This window comes from Pelophylax lessonae (genome assembly GCF_965119305.1).
Source record: "Pelophylax lessonae genome assembly, chromosome: 4".
Taxonomy (NCBI): Eukaryota; Metazoa; Chordata; class Amphibia; order Anura; family Ranidae; genus Pelophylax; species Pelophylax lessonae.
The window spans coordinates 204,337,297-204,358,198 of NC_138771.1; positions in this window are offsets into that span (position 1 = coordinate 204,337,297).

Below are 20,902 nucleotides of genomic sequence, written 5' to 3' on the forward strand. Positions count from 1 at the left end.
AACCATTGGCTCCTGCTGCTGTCAATCACAGCCAGTGAGCCAATGAGGTGAGAGAGGGGGTGGGGCCGACACACGGCTGTGTTTGTGAATGAACACGCAGAGTGACGGCTTGGGAGTGCACCTGCTTGTGTAGAAGGCAGAAGGGTGGAGCCTGGAGTGCTGCCAGGGGACCCAAGAAGAGGAGGATCCAGGCTGCTCTGTGCAAAACTACTGCACAGAGCAGGTAAGTATAACATGTTTGCTATTTTTATTTTTTTTTAAAACAACAAGCCTTTACTATCACTTTAATGTTAATGCATACTCAATATGCATCAGTGCTGCGGTTCTTCCAAAAAGCCTCAGTAGACTACAGGTATCCAAAATTAGTTACCATGTATGTGGAGAAATGAGCACATACTCACTGCTTGTATGCATATTATAATAATTTACTACTTGCTGCTATCTATAAAATAAGACATGTATATGGAAGGTGGCATTGTATTGAATCAGATCATCAGGTGAATAGGAGATCTTTAAAATTTTGGAAGACCAGGAGACTGTTTTTCGCATTCTAAGATCTACCAAAGATTAGCTTTGCTTTACCTAATACACTCACTAAGAATTTTTTTGACATTTTTTGCAGCACGAAAATCTTTTATGTGAACGATGAAGTAGGCCAGTGGCAGGTACATTTTCATCATTTGGTTGGTCTTGGACTATCTGAAAAGAGGAAACATTTTAACTTTCAATAAGTTTTTTTATTGAGGTAATTAAAGTAGCAAGTGTACATACAGTAAGTGGTTGCATCTAAAGAAAATATTTGTGAGAAAGCTGACATTACACAAAATATAAGGATTCAAACCAAAGCAAAAAAAGGAGTACAGAATGGAAACAACAAAAATGTGATATACAGGGGATTGAAATAACAACAAAACAGAAAAACCAAGACAGAGCCTTAAAGGCCTGAAAAGGCTTTTAAAGTGTAAGGGTACTTTACACAGGCTTTCCGGCTGGCGGACTCTGTTTTTCTCAGCAGGGATTGAACCGCCGATCCCCGCTGAGCAGGCGGATGACAGCACCATCTCCGCTTACTTTGCAGAGACGGAGCTGTCAGAAACCCGCTCCCGTCAATGGGAGATGGGATGAAAACAGACCGCCTGTCTGTTTTCATCCGATCCGATCCTCCAGACGGATAGAAAATAGGGTTTCCATCCGTCTGGATTTCACAGACCACATTGGATCGGGGAGCAGCGGGTGTCTGACATCCGCTGCCCCATAGAGGTACATGGAGCATCCGATCAGGTCCGCCTGAAAAAACTGACAGGTGGACCTGATCGGAAAGCCCATGTGAAAGGGGCCTAAGCTTTGAACCCTCTTTTTCCAAAGAAGTAATGTCTGTTGAGAAACAAAGCTTTAGGAAGTCCCAAACCCCCTGAAAATTAGGAGGTGCCAAGCCGAAAGTGATCCTCAACAGGGTTGGGCCCCAAACTAAGACTAAACAATGGCCCTGTCTATAAATCAAAGAGAAAAAGAATAAGAGGTAAACATTTTAATAAAAATTCCAGTCAGCAAAAATAAAATTTGACTGCTGAAAATCATAGTTCAAATCCCCAATCATAGTCTTTTAACCACTTCCGTAATCCCTTGTTCCTAGATAAAGCATCAGACAAAATTATATTTGAAAGTGTAAGACTGTAGCTTTATTGGATTCAAGCTGCATGTTTAATAAAGAAATCTTTATTAATTCAGCAGAAATTCATAATGGTCAAGGATAAACTGTGAGCAGCCAATATCATCGTAATATTTTAACATTGTCTAAATGTCTAAATTTACCATAACTTTCATTTTCAGACTCATCTGGGGGCTTTAAAACAGACCCATTTAAACCTGGCAAGGATAAAACTGCCAATAGAACTGATGAACTCTTGGAAGTGGAGAGCAGGTGGGCACATTCAGGGCTACTTGTTGGACTCCAGGAGACCAGTAGTCGCACTCCTTAGAATCTATCAGCTGTTTTCTCTTCTCCTTTCCTCATTCTGTACTTGTCCAATTTCTGTGATTCATGCCCAAAAGCAAAGCACCAGACAAAGATATCTTTGGAAGGGCAAAGCCACAGCTTTATTGGATTAAAACTGCTTACATCTCTTTACATAAATCTGTTCTGCAATGAAATGGCGGCCGTCTACACACATACATCGACTCCCTGTTGATTAAGTGTAAATAGAATGGCTTCAGCTCCTGTTCCCCACCTGTAGAGAACTCCTCAGACACTGTTCACCCTTTTTGGGGGCTCAAAAAATAAGTAATATCCTACAAAACAACACATTTTACATCTTCTTGTAGGCCCAACTCCATTAGCTTTTAGCTTTGGAGGACCAAACAATGTAGGGTTTTTATGAATAAAATAGAAATAAGATGCTACACAGAGCATACAATATTTTTCTACAATTTCATCTATGTTTCATTGGCTAAACCAAATCCAAATTGAGCTTAGGGGGGCAGAATTATTTTTTTTAACATGTTTCTAAAATAAATAGAAGTAATATGCTACATACCACATGTAGTATTTCTACAATTTCTTGAAGACCTCATTGGGCATTCCACATTACCATTTAAAGTTCACCCTTTCACAAAAAATAATATATGCACATTTTTATTGTTGCAAGAGCCTATAAAGCATTGCACCCACAATCAGCAGATTGCTGGTGCTATGCAGGTCTCCTGCAGATCTGTCAGTGTATCTGCTTGATCATATCTTGTACAAGCAAGCCGATATGTTCTGACAGGATGACGGCTCACAGCTCATGGTAGACACACTCCCAAACCTTGTGGACAGCCTTCCCAGAAGAGTTGAAGCCGTTATAGCTGCAAACGGTGGGCCAACTCAATATGGAACCCTACGGACTATTCACAATCAATGATATCTGTAAAGTATTACATCAACCCAGACCAAACGTCACATTTGTCTTGCTTGTATTGGGAGGTTAGCACCCACCTCTCCATTATCTTATCCATTTCCCTTTTCCAATCAAGAATGGTAGGACATCTGTCTTGTTTCGAGGACCTAGGGATGAGGCTCTTAGCTGCATTCAGCAGGCGAGCAGTGATATGGTTATTGTAAGATTTAATAGACGAAGGTATATCATGTATATTAGCACGGTGACAGCGCTGTGAGGAAAGGGAGCTTGTATTGTTTTTGTATGTTGTTACTTTGTGATTAATAAAGTGTTAGTAATAAAGTGTTACTTTTGCAATCTCCTAGAGTGCTTTCAATGTGTTCTGAAACATTTAAGCCCCCTATATGCTATTGCATTTCAATCTAAAATAAACAAAAAAACACAATCCATACATTATATTCACCTCTTCCACAAAAAAAGTGCCAACGTGCTTACGTATGATACTCCTTGTCATGGTCCTTGTCTGTGGGTGGGGGGTTTATTGGACTCTGAAAGCCCCTTAACAATAAGGGGGGCACCCAGATACCGCCCCCATGTGAATAATTAAGTAGGTACCCCTACTCATTCACAAAAAAAGTAAAAAGTAAATATAAACAAATACACAATTTTTCATAACTCCTTTAATAATGAAAACCCCCAAAAATGCCCCATGATGTATATTTATCATCAATCATGTTGTCCAGTGATGCAGATCCATCTCATTCATTATAAATGGTACCCACCAAGAAAAATCCTGCTGACATATCTAATGCTAACAACTGCTCACTGACCAATGACAGATAAGTAAAAAAAAAAGTCTGAATCACTTAACCAAATCACAATCAATTCTTCAAGATCTCAACAAGTGGCATCAAGCACATTTTTCTTGGTTTGGCAGAGCTGCCATAGTTAAAATGAATATTCTACCTCGCATACTTTATCTGTTTCAAACCATTCCCATCCAACTCCCCGCTAGTTTTTTCTTATCCATCAAAAAAGCAACTAGAGCATTTATTTGGCAACATAAATCCCCACGCATAAAATATACCACGCTAACGAGACCCAAATCAAAAGGGGGTATGGGCATCCCTGACTTCCTTCTTTACTATAGAGCGTCGCACCTCCTTCGTGTGGTTGACTGGCACACACAAATACAAAATAAAGATTGGGTAACGTTAGAGAACTCTTTTTCTGACCTCCCAATACAGTGTCTACCGTGGATCCCATACCCTGATCTGACAAACTCACTAAAACGACACCCTCTTATCGGCCCTACCCTACGCTGCTTCCATTCCTCTAACGCTGATCAATCTCTAACTAGACAACTTGGTCCCTTGACCCCGATTATACATAACCCTCTATTTCCCCCAGGACAGACACGTCATTCGCTTTGCAAGACTCCCTGTACAATGGGTTTAAGGATATTTCACCTATTACAAAATGGGAAATTGTTACCATACCCCGAACTAAAAGAATATCTCCACAATAACTCCTTATCATTCTGGGAATACACACAACTACATCACTTCATCACCCCCCTTCTCAACAAATCTAAATCTCTCCCATCAATCTTCACGAAGTTTGAAAAGTTGTGCTCTACAGCTTCTCCACAACAGCACCTACTTTCCAAAATTCACGCCCTTTTGTGGGACTCATGTCCTGCGCACCTTGACAGGCTGAGTGATGATTGGAGGGAAACATTAAACATAGAAATCCAGGATCACCATTGGGAAAAAATATACAGAAACGTCCTCAGAGGCTCAATTAATGTGTCCATTCAGGAAAATAATTACAAAATTCTCACAAAGTGGTACCGCACCCCCCATCTTTTGAATAAGTTTGATAATAAGGTGCCTGACTCTTGTTGGCGCTGTGGTGCGCATCATGCAGATTTGATCCACATTTGGTGGGAATGTCCGTCCATCAAACCATTCTGGAACGTGGTTCGTCAACACATTGAAAAAATTACGAAGCAAACAATAGATCTGCTACCAGCTCATTTCCTCCTGCATCATTTTGCTACTCCACCACCTAAATACTTTAGATCATTATCCATGATAATGATTAATGCAGCTAAGATGTGTATCCCAAGACTTTGGGGTACCTCTAAAATCCCCTCTTTGCAAAATTGGTTGCTCCAAATCGAGCGAATTTCCGAAATGGAGGAATTGATTGCCACCGCCCAGGATAATCCTTCCCGCTATTCGAATATCTGGAAAGATTGGATCTCTTTTCGTAACTCTTCTGATTTTCAAAAATTGATTGATGTATCTCTGCATTGATTATTCTTCTATTATTTGGTTACTGTAATACCATAAACTGACTGCTTACCCTTTTCAGTGTTTCATCATTTGAAATATCCAGCTTTTGTAATGTCAGATTTTGATCCTCTCCTTCCCCCTCCTCCCCCCCCCCTTATGCTGGTCATAAGGGTAATACGTTTTTCCCCTCTACCCCCCCCCCCATCTTCACTCTATCTTATTCTGGAAGCTGTAATCTGCAATTTTATTATTCCCTCTTGATATGTCTCAAGTGTTACTACATGTATGTACATGAACATTACCTACTGTACTTATTTCAATGCTCACACTGCAATGTTTTGTTATTGTTGTACCATGTTTCTTCAATAAACTTTTTGGAAAAAAAAAAAAAAAAAAAAAAAAAAGTATGGGGTTTTCTAGGTGATGTCATTACCATATATAGACGTATATTGACAGACATCATGCCTATATATTTAACTGTCATCCACCAGAGCTGTCGTTCACAGGCAAGACGTTATCTTGATCAGATCATGTCAACAACCACTGGCCCACCGACACATTTGTTCTCAACTGCTCACCACAAAGGGCCACTCCCGGCCTCTTTACTGAGTGTAAATAAAGGGCATGATCAAATATGGGCATGATCATTCTTGGTCAATGATGTCACCCAAGATACCCTGTGATGTCACTGGCCAAATATAGTATGTCAAAATTTGGACAATGATGTCACTTGGGAAACCCTCTCCTTTGTTTACATTCAGTTAAGGGGCCAGTAGCTGTTATTCAAGTAGTCGTCAGAAGTGGATATGTCAGCATGTTTTTTTTTGCCAGGTTATCAATATCATACTTCATCATGATTACATAGTAGTCCTACTAATTCACAAAAAAATTGGAATAGTAAATCTATTATCTATTAGTTATTCACAACATCAAACGCTCAATGACTCGACAAAAAACAAAATCATTCATCCACCGAGACAATCCACTCTCAATGTATTCCCTGTTGTAGATCGCAGTCCTGCAGCAGAATGTAAACAAAGGGACCAAAAGCTGTCTGATGTCATTGAAAAATTATGGTCATTACCACACTTCACCAGTGAGGTCAACCGGGATGACTGTTGACTTATACATGCCTGCAGATAGCAGGATAATGAATACAAGGATAGCGGCAGCTGCCTATGTCTTAGCAACAAATGGCCCTAGTGGCCTATGCAGCAAGAAGTTGTCATTTATTGGTGGTAGTAACAAATGATTTTCAGCAGGAGGTCTAAGCGGGTAAATGACCCCAATAGTTTGGTTCCGTCTGCGAACCATGAACAGGCAGGATTCAGAGCCAACCCTGCACAGCCTCCTACACAAAACCCACCCCTAGTAAATAAGTAGTATATAAAACTATGCACCTAAGAAATGTGGCCTGCAGACTTAAGTTAAAGCTACACAAATGTGATCTGCACTCGAATGCTACCTAGATGTTAACTTACTCTTAACGGGATTGCAAACTCTTACTTTATAGACTACATTATAAATATGGAAATGACGCTTGGGCTTGTTGCCAGAAGAGAATGAAATCACGAATTTTGAATGTTTACCTTTTCCTGAAAACTCACTGAAGGTATTACTTTTTGCTTTGGCAAAAGCATTTGTTTTCATTATCATTTAATCAGATCATGTTCGTAGTGTTCCTTAAAACATTTCTACAATCTAAAACTTGCCATGGATATTAATATTAATTGACCTTTCTCTACCTTATCTCTCTCCTGAGCACCTCCTGTTTTTTTCACTTATTTGACATACACAGCATTTACATAGTCTGATTATCTTATCATTAAGGCAAGAGGCAAACAAGATGGAAAATCAATCTTCCTTTAGAGTCCCTATTAGAGGAAAGAAGCTATGAGACTCTTGGAAGCGTAAAAAATAATTTGATGTTTCAAGTTTCTGTCCTCAACATTTATTAAGCCACTTTATGCATTTGTGTGCACTCATCAGGATTTCTTATCACTGTCAACAAGAAACAGGACTTGCAACCTTATTTCTAAATACTTCTTTGCCATGGACTCAGCTAGTGATCAGATTCAGTTTAGGGACAATGCTGGGTTCATGGGTAACCCAGCATGTTTAAAGGTTCCCCGGACCAGAAGACCTAATACAGCACATTGACCACCCAAATTCACTTCAATAAAAAAGGGGGCATGGATCAGCCACTGGGTTTGCTTTACTAAAGGTACATTGACTGTGCACTTTGCAAAGTGCGGTTGCTCTCTGAAAGAGAGGTTGCCCAAGAGCTTAGTAAATGAGCAGAAGGTCTGCTGACTTCCATCATTCAGTCATGTGCAAGTAAAAATGCTGTTTGCATTTTTTTATTTTCCTAGTATGTGATTGGGTATTCTTTGCAACGTGAAACTGTACCTCATTTACTAAAGTCTGAAGCAATTGCATTTGCAGGGTACATCTGCACTTTGTAAAGTGCACAGTCTAGTTGCCTTTAGTAAATCAACCCCAAAGTGTCAGGGTTTTGGAAAATTTTGCAGGGAAAGAAAAGGTAAAGCTGGCAATTTGCTGTAACCTCTGCAGTATCTTAATTATTACCAAAATATTAAAAATATAGACTTCAGGTTTGTGCTTGGTAGAAACTGGCTATCATCAGGACAGTACCCAACTTGAATAGGCAGCAAATAGAAAGAACTGTAATCTGCAGGCTCTGCTGCAGTGCATCAGCCATGGTAAAAGTACCAACCATTCAGGTACTTTATGCATGGGGAAACATATCTCTGCACCACAGAGTTCGGTGGGAGCAGCACCTCAAAGGGACAACTCAGAAGCAAAAGACCTGCACTCCCCCTCCAGAGTGCATAGTAGCCATTTTCTTTTAACATGGTGCTAATTTACTCTCCCTCCCCCTCCTTTCTCTTCCACAATGGTGCATAACAGCCATCTTTTTTTTAGGACTGGAAATTCACTTTTTCTGCTCCTTCCCAGGGAGAGCATAGCAGCTGTGTTTTTTCAGGACTGGTAGTGTAACCTTTTGCTACTTCTCCTTCTCAAGGCCACATAACAGACATTTTTAAGGACTGCTAATGCATCATTTTTCGCCTTTTCTTCCTCAAGGGCTACAGCAGCCATTTTTTCAAGGACAGTTTATGTGCCCCTTTTCTCCTCCTTCTTCTTAAGAGCATAGCAGACATTTTTTGATGACTGCTAACGTGCCCTTTTCCTTTCCTTCTTTTTCAGGGGTGCAAATCAGCCACTTTTTTTTCTAGGGCTGCTTACGTGCCCTTCTTTCTTCTCCTCTTTAGCTAATCTACCATAGCCCTGCCAACTAAATATAAGGAGTTGGCAGAGTTATTTTAGCATTAAGATCCTCAGGGCAGGCATGTGCAGTTGTTCAGAGTCTTTTTTACTTCAACTTTACAGAGCAGGAAAAAATGTCCCCCAATCACCTCTATGCCCAGCATCCTAATGCCAGCTTGCCAAACCAACATTTAAATGAGTCCATGGCCTGTGCTACACCACAGACACCATTATGTTTCTCATTAGACCATATTTCAGCTAACATTATTGTGCACAGAAGACCATTCCTGCCCTCCACTAGCATGTGGAATGCCATGAGGCAGCAGGAAACAGAGGAAGAAAAGGAAGGAGGAGTGTTGGGGTGCCGGTAAATAACAAGTGAAGTGAGACACACTCCTGATGGCTGTTTTCATATAATTATTTTTTCATGAAGACTTATAATGCTAGATGGAAAAAAAAAAAAACAAGAGACCGGACAGATAAAATTGTAGTATACTTAAGTAGAGTATATGTAGGCATTTTAATGAAAGAATTAAGAGATTACTTCAATGTAAAAATGGGTGGGAAATATACAGACAAATCCTTATAATGCCAAAACACATCAGGGGGGGGGGGGGGGTAGGGTGGCTGCCTAGAAGAGGACATTGACTGTCAGTTTGCAGGCTGTGTATGTTGCCTTTCTGGCTGGTTTAAAAAATTACTTTACATATTTTTTATTTACATTTTACAAATTTTTAAATACTTTTGATTTAATTTTTTTTCATAATGCAGTTCCCTGCCCTGGCGAAACAAATAGGGCAGGGACAGCCATGCAAACTGGATGCTAGAAAGTTATAGGTCTAAATCCCACTTTGTTGCTATGCAAAAAGGTAAAAAAAAAGTCTGCCCGCCTTTTCACAATGTATGATGAAACCAAGTACCAGCAAATGGAGAAAATTATGCAGCAATACAAATTGGGTGCTATATTTAAAAACAAGATCCTAGGCCTAAACCCCTTCTTGTCCTTATGCAAAAATAAAAAGTTTCCCTCCCTTCCACATTGCAGGGGGAAGGGCTTGCAGTAGCAAAATGGTAAGCATAGAATCCTATGGTCATAGGCTGTTTGCATTTCCTTAGGTCTTTCTTTCAGGAATGAAAGAAATTAGAGTGGAAATCTGGATTGTGGCATTAGCTAATAATATCTAAATCAGCCGGTGCCAGGGCTTTTTTTCTCAGGAAAAAGGTGCAGGAACTCAACCACAACCATGTGTTCACAAGTGATAGTGGTGAGCAGGGAGCAGAGGGCCTGAGCCAGAGGTGGTGGAACCAAGTTCCACCATGTTCCAGCTGAAAAAAAGCCCTAGTCGGTGCTAAATGACCCCTGCACACAAAACAATTAAAACACGGGGACACAACTTATGCATCAAATGCCCAGAGTTTTTCAATAATCATATACTGTATACTGTAAATAAATAAAAAAGAGCATGTAGATTAATGTACAATGTAGATAATGTTGGTATTGGCAATCTACTGAAAAGGTTAATGTGATCACACTCAGCCAGATTTACTTTTACCTTAGGCAATTCTCAGCTACACAATTCCTTTCATGGAGATGAACTCCCCTGTCATTCCCCTCCACTCAACTAAACAGTCATTGTTCTGTTGTTAAACAGCACAGCAAGTCAGGTGTATTCGCTATTAACCAGCTACCTGTTTTGACAGTACCCAAGGGAACTTTAGGCTGATAAACAGTACACACCACACCAGTCAGATGGGAATCCCACAGACTCTGCAATCTCTAACAATCTCTCTCCCAACCTTGCTGTTAAGGGGCAGTAGTGGTGAACTCCTCTCTATCCTCCTCACGTGCAATGCAATCCACAGTCTAGCATTGTCTCCCTGGCAAAGTTGTTCCTTATGACGCACAAGAGCATGCCCCTTTTAGAGGGCTGCCCCATCTTGCAATCAGCTCCTGCCCTCAAACTTCCTTCCACTCTCAGGTTTATCCTGCTTCACTGCTGTTCAAGCCTCAGATCGGGATCCCCTTTCCTCACATAAACATAAAGGAAAAGAGCATTCTCCTTGAGCAGTATGAAAAACACCTTTTTTATCAGAAAGATAAAATTCTACTTACAAATCCACTAGTCTTTCAAGCATTTAAAGGAATACAAATCCAGGATATACTAGTCCTGTCCTGTCCAAGGCCAGCACCCAAAGACAGAAAACTGAATATAGATGTTCCCTTGGCACATGCTCCCACCAAAAACCCAACACGTTTTAAAGGCTATAACTTTCTTCATCAGGGGGTGTGAGACCCAGAACACATGTGTAATTTAATAAGAAAACATTTTAATGTTAACAGAGTGATGCCAGAATTTGAGTCTAAGGGGTTAATTTTCACACAGCCCAAAGGGGGAGGGGCTTATGAATGGTAGTAGGGTATATAGTCAGAACTGCTCTAGGGCTCCCACCCACAGTGAATATGCACTGTGCAAAAACACATTCAGCCTGCGATGACTGTTGTGCATGTAGAGAGGCTGTGAAAAGCAGGACACACATCAGCATTATAAAGATGTAAAACCCCACTCCCACCCCAATTTCCCCAGGATACATGGCATTTGGATACCAAAAGCAGAGTAAAATGCTAAAGGTTTACATCTACTTTCAGGGACCAGTACCTACAAGCTCTACACTAATTTCTTTAATACCCCTTACTTGGAGCACTTCATATCCTTTCCCTATCACAGCTGCAAATTAACCACTTGACCTCCGGAAGATTTACCTCCCTTCATGACCTGGCCATTTGTTGCAATATAGCACTGTGTTTCTTTAACTGACGCTGTACCCAAATAAATGTATGTCCTATTTTCCCCACAAATAGAGCGTTCTTCTGATGGTGTTTGATCACCTCTGCGGTTTCTATTTTTTGCGATATAATCAAAAAAAGACTATCAATTTAAAAAAGAAAAACATTTTTTACTTTCTCCTATGAAACATCATAGTTACATAGTTACATAGTTACATAGTTAGTGAGGTTGAAAAAAGACATCAGTCCATCCAGTTCAACCTATGATGTGTGTGTGTGTTTGCTTTTAACCGTACATTGTATACCCCTGTATGTTGTGGTCTTTAAGGTGCCCATCTAATAGTTTTTTGAAACTATCAATGCTCCCTGCTGATACGACTGCTTGTGGAAGAGAATTCCACATCCTTACCGCCCTTACAGTGAAGAACCCCTTACGCATTTTAAGGTTAAACCGCCTTTCCTCTAGTTTTAGTGAGTGGCCACGTGTCTTGTTGTATTTCCTTACTCTGAATAGTTTGTTCCTTATGCTAGGGTCGCCAGTACAGTATTTGTACATTGATATCATATCCCCCCTCAAACGTCTCTTCTCTAGAGAGAATAGGTTCAGTGCTTGTAGTCTTTCCTCATAGCTGATGTCCTCCATTCCCCTAATTATTTTTGTTGCCCTTCTCTGGACTCTTTCCAATTCCAGCACATCCTTCCTGAGGACCGGTGCCCAGAACTGGACAGCATACTCCAGATGTGGCCGGACCAGAGTCTTGTAGAGCGGGAGAATAATCTCTTTATTTCTGGAGTGAATCCCTTTTTTATACATCCCAATATTCTGTTGGCTTTGCTTGCAGCTGCTTGGCATTGCATGCCACTGCCAAACCTGTTGTCTACCAGTACCCCCAAGTCTTTTTCCATCCTAGACTCCCCCAGAGGTTCCCCCCCTAGTGAGTAGCTTGCTTTCTGGTTTCTGGCCCCCAAGTACATTACTTTACATTTATCAACATTAAACCTCATCTGCCATGTAGTTGCCCACCCCGTTATTTTGTTTAGATCCGCTTGTAAGGTTTCCACATCCTGTATAGAAGATATTGGCATGCTTAGTTTAGTATCGTCCGCAAATACTGAGATTGTACTCGATATCCCCTCCTCTAGATCATTTATGGATAAATTAAACAGGATTGGCCCCAGGACAGAACCCTGGGGGACCCCACTTTCCACCCCCGCCCAATCCGAGTACTCCCCATTAATCACCACCCTCTGGACTCTCCCCTGGAGCCAGTTCTCTATCCAGGTACTCACCTTATGGTCCATACCTACCTTCCTTAGTTTGTACAGTAAGCGTTTGTGGGGAACGGTGTCAAAGGCCTTTGCAAAGTCCAGATACACCACATCCACTGGCTTACCTTTATCTAGATGGCAGCTCACTTCATCGTAGAAGGTTAATAGATTGGTTTGGCAAGAACGATTTTTCATAAATCCATGCTGATTACTACTAATTATATTGTTTTCATTACTAAAGTCTTGTATGTGGTCCCTTAACATCCCCTCCAAAATCTTGCAGACTACAGATGTTAGGCTGACAGGTCTATAGTTACCCGGGATACACCTCGGCCCCTTTTTAAATATTGGTACTACGTTGGCCTTTTTCCAATCTGCTGGCACCATACCTGTCTGTAGACTATCCTTAAAGATCAAGAATAATGGTCTGGCAATCACCTGGCTGAGCTCTTTAAGAACCCTCGGGTGCAAGCCATCCGGTCCCGGTGATTTATTTATGTTAAGTTTCTCAAGTTTAGTTCTAAGTCTGTCTTCTGTTAGCCATGGCGGCACTTCCTGAGGTGTGTTGTTTAGATTGGCCTTACAAGCTGGGTTCGTGTAGCCCCCCGATTCTTTTGTGAAGACTGAAGAGAAGAAATTATTTAACACTTCCGCCTTTTCCCTGTCCTCAGTGGCCATATTTCCTTTGTCATCTTTTATGTGGCCAATGTGTTCTGACCTCGCTTGCTTACTGTTTATATACTTAAAGAACTTCTTGGGGTTCTTTTTACTCTCTTCCGCTATATGTCTCTCGTGTTCTATTTTAGCCGCCTGATTTCATCTTTACATTTCTTATTACACTCTTTGTAATGCTTAAATGCTGCCAATGACCCCTCAGCCTTGTATTTTTTGAAAGCCTTTCCTTTAGCACTAATATGCATTTTTATGTTGGAGTTTAGCCACCCAGGGTTTAATTTTGCTCTTTTAAATTTATTTCCCTTTGGAATGCACTGGTCAATCCCCTTGTTAAGTATGCTCTTGAAGCACTCCCATTTTTCCTCCGTGTTCTTTGTTCCCAGGGTTCTATCCCAATTGATATCTTCTAGCAGCGAGCGCAGTTTTGGGAAATTGGCTCTTTTGAAATTCAGCGTCCTTAAATTACCCCTCTGCTTCCTATTACTATAATTAATACTGAAACTTATTGACCTATGGTCACTGTTTCCTAAGTTCTCCCGTATTTCTATATCCGTGAGCAGGTCTGTATTGTTGGTAATCAGTAGGTCAAGTACCGCATTGTTTCTTGTCGGTGCATTCACCATCTGACCCATGAAATTGTCCTGCAAGATATTTAGGAACTGCCTAGCCTTGGCCGAATGCGCGGTTCCATCTGCCCAGTCTATATCTGGATAATTAAAGTCCCCCATTATAATGACATTTCCCATCCTTGCTGCCAATCCTATCTGTAACATGAGGTCCGCCTCCCCCTCCTCCCTCAGGTTGGGGGGCCTATAGCATACGCCCAATATTACCTTCCCCACTGTGCCTTCCCTTTGAAGCTCTACCCATAGGGATTCTGCCTCGTCCTTAGCTCCATTATTAATATCATCCCTCATATTTACCTGCACGCTGTTCTTAATATACAGACATACCCCTCCTCCTTTTTTACCCTCTCTATCTCTGCGATAAAGGGAATATCCCTGAATGGTCGCCATCCAGTCATGAGAGCTGTCAAACCAAGTCTCAGTTATCCCCACAAAATCCAAGTCCTCCTCCAACAACAGCAGCTCTAGCTCTCCCATCTTGTTGGCCAGGCTTCTGGCATTGGTATACAAACCTCTTAATTTTGAGCGGCTACATATTGTCACGGAACCATGAACCAGACGTACAACAACAGATAAGTGAAAATAAGAAAGCTTTATTGAAAAACAAGCTATAAAGCAAAAGTCCAAATGGATGGCGAAACCGATGCAGAGTCTTTGCGAAGCCAGGGATCAGGAACCAGCAGGGTAGTCAGACGAAGCCAGGAACAGGAACCAGCAGGGTAGTCAGACGAAGCCAGGATCAGGAACCAGCAGGGTAGTCAGACGAAGCCAGGAACAGGAACCAGAAGTAGCAGCAGTCTTAGTAGCATGTGAACACAGGAGGACCAAGCAGGGAACTGAAGCCACAGACCTCCTATATATATGAGCTAGGTATCCAGCTCCTCCCAGTGGGAAGGAGGAGCCGCAGGGTGGGAGGCTACAAGAAACCCGGAAACCAAGATGGCCGCCAGCACATGTCAAACGAAGGAGAACAGCAAGAAGGTAAGACCATGACACATATATCCTCATTTGATGTTTTTAGGTTGCCCTCCTGATTTTTCCCCATACCCATCCTGGGTATAGGAGCTCCGTACACCCTACCGCTAGTGCCCCCATTTCTGCCCTCTGCAACTTGCTTTCCACTGGCTAATTCTACATCTGTACCCTCCCCCCCATTCCCTAGTTTAAAAGCCCCTCTAGCTTTTTGGCCATCCTCGCACCCAGTACGGCTGCACCCTCCCCATTTAGGTGCAATCCGTCCCTACAAAAGAGCCGGTGACCGACTGAGAAGTCAGCCCAGTTCTCCAGGAACCCGAAACCCTTCTTACTACACCAGCTCCTCAGCCACTCGTTAACTTCCCTAATCTCCAGCTGCCTCTCTGGTGTGGGTCAAGGTACAGGTAGTATTTCGGAAAATACTACCTTGGAGGTCCTAGTCCTCAACTTAGCGCCTAAGTCCCTGAAATCGTTTAGGACTCTCCATCTTCCTCTGCCTATGTCATTGGTACCCACGTGTACCGTGACAGCTGGGTCTTCCCCAGCCCCACCCAATAATCTGTCCATCCGATCCGCGATGTACATCCAATACATTTTTTTTTTTAAATCTGATTTCTTCATCAATTTAGGCCAATATGTAGTCTAATACATATTTTTGGTTAAAAAAAATCCCATTAGGTGTATATTGTTTTTTTTTTTCTTTTTTATAAAAAAAGAAAAATAATAGAAAAAGAAAAAAAGAAAAAGCATATATTGATTGATTTGTACAACAGTCATAGCATCTACAAACTTTGGGATATATTAATGGAATTTTTATTTATTTTTTACTAGTAATGGCAGTGATCAGCGACTTATAGTGGGACTTGGACAAATCGGACACTAATGGCACTTTTCCACTGCAAGTACCGGCTCGTACCAGGTCGGCTCTACTCGGCCCTGCTTGGCCTGGTTTGCTTTTCCACTGCTGGTACTGCATGGTATAGTGTCGGAACGGTTCGGTACGGTATGGTATAGGTTTGCTTTTCCACTAAAGTAGTACTAAAGTTAAGTGGGTGGGATAACAACGGGGTGTGTGGGATTCTCTGACCAATCAGTGGCTAGTAGTGACTGCATGCAAAGGATTGTGGGATATGGTACCAGTTTGGTACCTGTTGGAACCACAATCGAGTAGGTACTGTTTTTCAGGGCCGTACCGTACCGTACCGTTCGGTTCCATGCAGTGGAAAAGCAAACCTATACCGTACCGTACCGAACCGTTCCGACCCTATACCATGCGGTACCAGCAGTGGAAAAGCACAAAAGCAGGCCGAACCGGTACGGTTCCATGCAGTGGAAAAGCGCCATAACTGGCACTTTTGATACTTTTCAGGGACCAGTGGTATTAACATAGTGATCAGTGCTAAAGATATGCTCTGTCACTGTACTAATGACACTGGCTGGGAAGGGGTTACTACCAGGGGCGATCAAAGGGTTAACTGTGAGCCTAGCCAGGGCTTTTGTACTGTGGGGGAGGTGCTTTTACTAAGGGAAGGCATTTATTCATGTTCTTGCATTGCAGGAACACAGGATCAATGCCTTCCTTACTGACAGAATGGCGATCTGCCTTGTTTACATACCTCTGCCTAATGATCGGCGTAAGTTATACGGTCACCAAAATAGCCGCTGGGAACAGGGCCTTTTATTTTTGAGATAAAATGGGGGACACCTATGAGCAAAAGTATTTAGGCAAAACACATTTTTTTACCACTACTATTTTTTTATAATGGCTTTTGTAATTTACAAATGCAGCAATTAGAATTTGGATGGAAGGTTTAGCACTGCAAAACACTATCTGAAAGATAAATAGTATATAGCATTTTTTTCACAACTATATAGATCAGACCAAAATGAGGGACTAATGAGGAGGAAAGAGAGACAGAGGGACTTTGTTCCAAATCAGGGACAGTCCCTCAAAATTAGGAACAGTTAAGAACTATACACGTGTCTCCTTACTAAGCAATATAACCATAGGTCAGAAAGTGGAATATTTTTAGTTTGTTGCTCTGGCAGTGAAATTATGCTTTAGTCTGGTGTATCCACAAACAATGTGGGTTTCTCCTCAAACCCAAGCTCGAGCAAATCTTGAATCTAATCCTTAATTGAACTATAAAAATGTCACCACAGAAAATAAATAGTATTGTACCTGTAAAAATGTTTGAATGCACTTTTTAGTATTGTGTGTGTTCTAAACCCCAAGGTATTGTAACGTGCATTGTTCTACATTTTCTGATAGAGTCAATGACTTGTCTTTCTACTTAATTTACCTGCACATTTTTTGATATAAGATTGGAGTGATTAAGCTCAAGTGGTAGGGGAGTGTACAATGTGTTGCGCCAGCCCAAAACTGTATTTTAACCTCCCTGGCGGTCTGATTATGTCAGGATTTCTGTGCTAAAAGCCGTACATTGTTTTGCATAGAAATCTGTTGTTTTATATTTTAAAACTCACCTTTCCCTGCGATCCCTTGCCATCCTCCCCTGCCATCCTTCCAATGTGTACTCGGCCGATGCCACACCTGTCTTCCGGTTCCCTTCCCTGCGAGCGTTGCGAGGCAGGGGGGTGGAACCGGCGGCAAATTCAAAAATGTAAATACACTAAATGACATGATACAAAGCTGTGAACGGATTACACTGTATCATGCCATTTCACCACAGGATTTCACCTGGTGACTTTTCCAGTGCACGATTCTGATGTCTCTTTCTGGCACAAAGCTCTGTTGGGAATTCTGAAGAATCATTTGATATACTTCCCAAATTCCACAAGCTATGTGCCAGAAAGAGACATCAGAATCGTCGCTGTCGTCATTTTCCGTACCTGAAGACGAATTTTCCCACGAATCGCTATTGCTCAGTTCTTCAAGTAACTCTGTTTCACTGTCGCTGTTTTCCAGTTCGTCTAAAAGCGCTTTTGCGCAAAAAAAAACGCTTTTTGGACGCCGTAGTCGTTCTCTATTTTCCAGGCACAAAGAACTGGAAAAGCACAGGCAGGGCACTGGGAAAGTCAACAGGTGTAATCCTGTGCTGAAATGGCATGATACAGTGTGATCCATAAGGATCACAGCTTTGTATCATGACATTTAGTGTATTTACACTTTCGAATTTGCCGCCAGTCCCACCCCCCTGCGTCGCAACGCTCCCAGAGAGGGAACTGGAAGGCAAGTGCCAGCAATCGGCCCTGCACAGAGCGGGGAGAGAGTGTGAGGATGTTGGGGAGGGGCGGTGGGGAGCGCAGGCAAGGTGAGTAACATTGCGGGGTAATCCCGAGTGTGGCTCAGGGTTACCGCTTTTGGTACTGAAAATGAACCCCGAGCCACACTCGGGAATACCGCCAGGGAGGTTAAGGGCATGGCAGCCTACTTTTTTTTAAAAGCAAGTCAAAGTTCATACAGATAGCTATTCCCACACAGGGGGTTCTCACCTTTACTGCAAAGACATACCATTCAGCCTCCTGACTCTCTTGTGGCAGCTTTACTGCTCCGAGTATCTCTGCAGGGGCTTCCCGATCATCAAACACCTTTTGGTCTTCCTGAGCATCAAACACATCCCAGGTTTATACGCAGATGCTGTACTTTAGTTCTGCATCTTTGCTTGTAGCTGCTTAGCTGCACTTGTCCCACCTGGACTTCCTCTCAGGTTTGGGCCTTCCTCTGTCCCAACCTGACCTTGATGCATGGCAGTATCTCTAAAGGCTTCCTTCACACACTCTGGCCTCCCTCAAGAGAGTGTAGACTTGAGCTCTAACTATGGCTCTATTATGAAGCCAGCACACACCTAAACAATCAGTGTGCTTGCTTCTCACAAAATGTAGCACAGGCCCCCCCTGGTACATTGACCAATGAGACTTCACCCGTCATAGAAATACAAGCCAATAGGAATGTATAGGAATCTGAAGGTATTGGGCCAGCTCTTGGCACTAGCAGGAAGTAGCAAAATGTGCACATTATCACTTCCTAAAATTTGGGCATCAAGGTGGAAAGGGTGTTCAATGGAAAGTTATTGGTAAACTCTTGGTGCTCGCATTGAAGTGCTTCAGCAGTACCATTAGAATAACACCAGTTTTTCATTAATAACCTGGCCAGAAAGAAGGTTCAGGAACTTCCTAGACAAGTGTTTTCGAAAATAATCTAAAAAATGTTCAGTATGTTTTGTCTTTTAGTGCTTTTATTGCATTTATGCCTGTTAATTCAAATGTATAGAGGTGGCAGGATAATGCAGATACCAGTTGGAGATACAGTACCAACCTTGATTATATTTGCTTGTATGGTTTTGCTACAGTGGGAACTAAGTACTTGTTGAATAGATACAGGAGGGGCACTGACAAATTTCCACCGCTACAAATTTCACTGCTACACCTATAAATGCTTGAAAATGTAAATGACATAACCAAACATGTTACTATCTATTTTATTGGATTTCAAACATTTATAGCTTGAAAACACTGAACAATATGTATCAATATTTCGGTAGGAATTTTCAGTACCCAGTGGGCACCATCAAAAATGAATGAACGGCATCCTTTCAACTAGCTGAAAATCAGTGTTTAACCTTCCAGTATCCTCATGCTATAGAAATCTTTAGCAGGCCACAGAGACTGGATGCAACACATTAACCCTCCAGCTAATATCATCTTGTAGGTAAACCATATAGCTAGGCTTTTCAAAGACAAATATCTATCAGAACATTAAAAGAGACCAGCGCTCCATAAAAGCCATAACAAAGACAAGTTGTTGTTTTTTTTAACATATGGATGAAAAAATTGACACAATGGAGTTTAGGCCAGTTTTAACTAAGCTAATCCTCAGAAAGTGAAGAAACATGTCTGCAGCCATTTATCGCTGGGGTAACCAACTACTAACAATGCTCTTTTTGGTGGCTAAAATTAGGTCAGGTGGCTTAGAATGGCCTATAATTGGGGATTTGTTACTTCCATCCCCTTACTATAAAAAGGGGTTCCCATCAGCTATATTGACAATATGCTGAGCAGTGGTAGGAAAAGCATATTGAGTGCTGATAAAGTGCATAGGGACAGATTAGTGTAAGACTTGTAGGCCCTGTGGTGTATTAAAGATGTAAATCCTTTAGGAAATGTATTTTAGGTAAAACATGATGTGTATCTTTGGAAAGGTTTTTTACTTTTAAATGCTACTGAATGCCAGTGTTTGTACTGAAGCAGAGCATGATCCCCTCCCTTCAGAGACTGTCCGCAGGGCAGTATTCCAACATGATAATGACCCCAAACACACCTCCTAGACCAGTGATGGTGAACCTTGGCACCCCAGATGTTTTGGAACTACATTTCCCATGATGCTCATGCACTCTGCAGTGTAGTTGAGCATCATGGGAAATATAGTTCCAAAACATCTGGGGTGCCAAGGTTCGCCATTACTGTCCTAGACAACTACTGCCTTGCTAAAGAAGCTGAGGGTAAAGGTGATGGACTGGCCAAACATGTCTCCAGACCTAAACCCTATTGAGCATCTGTGGGGCATCCTCAAACCGAAGGTGGAGGAGTGCAAGGTCTCTAACATCCACCAGCTTTGTGATGTCGTCATGAAGGAGTGGAAGAGGAGTCCAGTGGCAACCTGTGAAGCTCTGGTGAACTCCATGCCCAGGAGGGTTAAGACAGTGCTGAAAAATAATGGTGGCCACACAAAATATTGACACTTTGGCCCCAATTTGGACATTTTTACTTAGGGGTGTACTCACTTTTGTTGACAGTGGTTTAGACATTATTGACTGTGTGTTGAGTTATTTTGAGGGGACAGCAAATTTACACTGTTATACAAGCTGTACACTCACTACTTTACATTGCAAAGTGTAATTTCTTCAATGTTGTCACATGAAAAGATATAATAAAATATTTTAAAAAATGTGAGGGGTGTACTTACTTTTGTGAGATACTGTATAAGTGATTTAAATATCTCCTAAACTAGCACCATTTAGGAGATATTTATTGTATATGCTGCTGATGACATCATCGGCGCATGCGCTCTGAAGGAACGACCACCCATGCCGTTTCTTCAGAGCCTTGTGCCGTGACCGTCGGCTAACGCGCGCATGCTCAGGA